The following is a 3,118-nucleotide window of genomic DNA, read 5'->3' on the forward strand; positions in this document are numbered from 1 at the left end:
ACTTGTTGCCTAGATGATCTGTCCAATGCTGAGAGATGTGATCAGTTCCCCCAATATTATCTTAGAGCACATGCTTCTTCTGTCACTCTAAAATGGGTTTTGTGGAAAGAGACATCCTCTTCTTTTCTTTGTCTCTGCTGGTGACCCTTCTTGTGTGAATGCACTGCAGTGGTTGGCAGACCATCTGCGTGGTGGCTGTGGCGTCTAGCCGCTTTTGAAATAGCCATGGTTATTGTGGTGGCTGTGGTGGGCCACCCACGTGGAGGTGCTGTTTTTGGCATGCTCCTTGGTACTGGCAGTATGCCTGATTGTGGGGTGTGTTTGGTCCCCTTCTCCATGCCTCTGGTCCCTGGGCAGGCCCCAAGGTGCTGGCGCCATGTGCCTGGTTTTGGCAGAGGGGTCCAGTCCCCTTCTCTATGTCCTGGGTCCCTGGCAGGCCCCGAGGTACTGGCACAGTGTGCCTGGTTGTGGGAGGAGGGTCCGGTCCCCTTATCCATGCCTCGGGTACCCAGGTGGGCCCTGAGGTGCTGGCATTTTGTGCCTGGTGTGGGAGGAGGGTCCAGTCCCCTTCTGCATGCCTCTGAGCTGGGCGGGCCCCGAGGTGCTGGCACGGTGTCCCTGGTTGTGGGAGAGAGGTCCAGTGCCCTTCTCCTTGCCTTGGGTCCCTGGGTGGGCCCCAAGGTACTGGTGTGGTGTGCCTTGTTGTGGTGAAGATGGTCTGGTTCCTGGCTTCATGCCTTGGGTCACTGGGTGGGACCCAAGGCACTTGCTTGGTGTGCCTGGTTGTGGGAGGGTGGTCCAGCCCCCTTCTCCATGCCCTGGGACCGTGGGCGGGCCCTGAGGCGCTGGCTTGGTGTGCCTGGTTGTGGGAGAGAGGTCCAGTCCCCTTCTCCATGCCTCAGGTCCCTAGGCAGGCCCTGAGGCACTGGTGCAGTGTGCCTGGTTATGGGAGAGAGGTCCAGTACCCTTCTCCATGCCTCAGGTCCCTGGGCAGGCCCTGAGGCACTGGTGCAGTGTGTCTGGTTGTGGGAGAGAGGGCTAGTCCCCTTCTCCATGCCCTGGGTCCCCTGGTGGGCTCCGAGATGCTGGCATGTTGTGCCTAGTTGTGGGAGGGTTGTCTGGTCTACAACTCCATACCCCGGGCCCCTGGGGGAGCCCCAAGGCGCTGGCTCAGTGTCCCTGGTTGTGGGAGAGAGGTCTGGTCCCCTTCTCCTTGCCTTGGGTCCCCAGGCAGGCCCCAAGGTGCTGGCGTGGTGTGCCTGGTTCTGGGAGGGGGGTCCAGTCCCCTTCTCCATGCTTCAGGTCCCCAGGCTGGCCCCGAGGCACTGGTGCAGTTTGCCTGGAAGTGGGAGTGGGGTCCACTCCCCTGATCCAAGCCTCCAGTTCCTAGGCAGGCCCCAAGGTGCTGGCGTGGTGTGCCTGGTTCTGGGAGGGGGGTCCAGTCCCCTTCTCCATGCTTCAGGTCCCCAGGCTGGCCCCGAGGCACTGGTGCAGTTTGCCTGGAAGTGGGAGTGGGGTCCACTCCCCTGATCCAAGCCTCCAGTTCCTAGGCAGGCCCCAAGGTGCTGGCGTGGTGTGCCTGGTTCTGGGAGGGGGGTCCAGTCCCCTTCTCCATGCTTCAGGTCCCCAGGCTGGCCCCGAGGCACTGGTGCAGTTTGCCTGGAAGTGGGAGTGGGGTCCACTCCCCTGATCCAAGCCTCCAGTTCCTAGGCAGGCCCCAAGGTGCTGGCGTGGTGTGCCTGGTTCTGGGAGGGGGGTCCAGTCCCCTTCTCCATGCCCTGGGTCCCCTGGTGGGCTCCGAGATGCTGGCATGTTGTGCCTAGTTGTGGGAGGGTTGTCTGGTCTACAACTCCATACCCCGGGCCCCTGGGGGAGCCCCAAGGCGCTGGCTCAGTGTGCCTGGTTGTGGGAGAGAGGTCTGGTCCCCTTCTCCTTGCCTTGGGTCCCCAGGCAGGCCCCAAGGTGCTGGCGTGGTGTGCCTGGTTCTGGGAGGGGGGTCCAGTCCCCTTCTCCATGCTTCAGGTCCCCAGGCTGGCCCCGAGGCACTGGTGCAGTTTGCCTGGAAGTGGGAGTGGGGTCCACTCCCCAGATCCAAGCCTCCAGTTCCTAGGCAGGCCCCAAGGTGCTGGTGGTATGCCTGGGCCAGATCTAATTTTTTGTCCTTTGCTTCTAACACAGGGGAACTTCCTGTGGGAACCAGTACTTGAGCTGTGTGGTTGTTTAAATAGCTACTTTGCTGCTGTTTCCCTAGGGAAGGCTTTTTGTGCAGCTCAGGGTTTAATGGTTGACCTTATAGGTACTTCCGGCTCTCCAGAGACCCGGTGGATCTGTGTTCTGTAGAATCTCTGATCTGGGCCTGAGTCTTTTCATCAAACTAAACCCCTTGTAATCCTATATTACTGACCAGTCTCCTCTGAGTGGTCCTGCGCTGATTGGGGGGCAGATCAGCTGTCCTTGCTGTGTCTCAGTGTTACCCCGGTGGGCCTGTCTCCCTTACTGCCCGTGCTTCAAACACTTCCCATGGGACGGGCCCTGCGCAGGTCCCTTGCGATGATGACTCATCGGCCTCTGAGTGGCTCCTATTTTCTGGTTGTTGTGGCTCCTCACTCCTGTGTGGGTCCACGTGAACCCTATTAGTGGTCTTGCTGTCCTGGGGACCACCAAGGCTCTCCTCTCCCCTGCCGCCTCCAAGCAACTCCATCTGAAGGGCACAGCTGCGGCTTCTGCCGGCTCCTGCTCCATGCACTTATCAGCTCGAGCCTTAAAGCAGACGCGGCCCGAAATGCTCAGAGCAGCTTTTTCTTTCTCTCATCGTGGCTTCTCCCACCTTCATGAACTCTGTAGGTCTCTCCTCCTCTTCCCCTGAGCTCCTGCGGCCCCGGCTTGGCTGATGTTACATTTTTATACTTGTAAATTTGCTTGATTTGTGGGAGAGAGTGGTGCTGCGGTCCGTCTATTCTGCCATCTTGATTGGATCCTCCAAATGTAAACTTTTTAATGGTTTAACTGTGAGGTCTCCCAGTGTTATTTTCCTTACAGTTGGGAATAATATAGAATGAGAATGATGAGTTTAATTTTTTTAGTTATTTTTTTCTAATCAGCTTAGACATACACACTT

The 3,118-nt window shown here is 58.5% G+C and overlaps 1 protein-coding gene across 1 annotated transcript in view; it reads left to right on the forward strand.

The window, feature by feature from the left end:
- Positions 1–3,118, forward strand: part of COIL (coilin) — a 24,933-nt gene that overhangs the window by 13,727 nt on the left and 8,088 nt on the right. The gene's annotated exons all lie outside the window — the stretch shown is intronic.

The sequence above is a fragment of the Galeopterus variegatus genome, unplaced genomic scaffold, assembly GCF_000696425.1.
Source record: "Galeopterus variegatus unplaced genomic scaffold, G_variegatus-3.0.2 Scaffold11613, whole genome shotgun sequence".
Taxonomy (NCBI): Eukaryota; Metazoa; Chordata; class Mammalia; order Dermoptera; family Cynocephalidae; genus Galeopterus; species Galeopterus variegatus.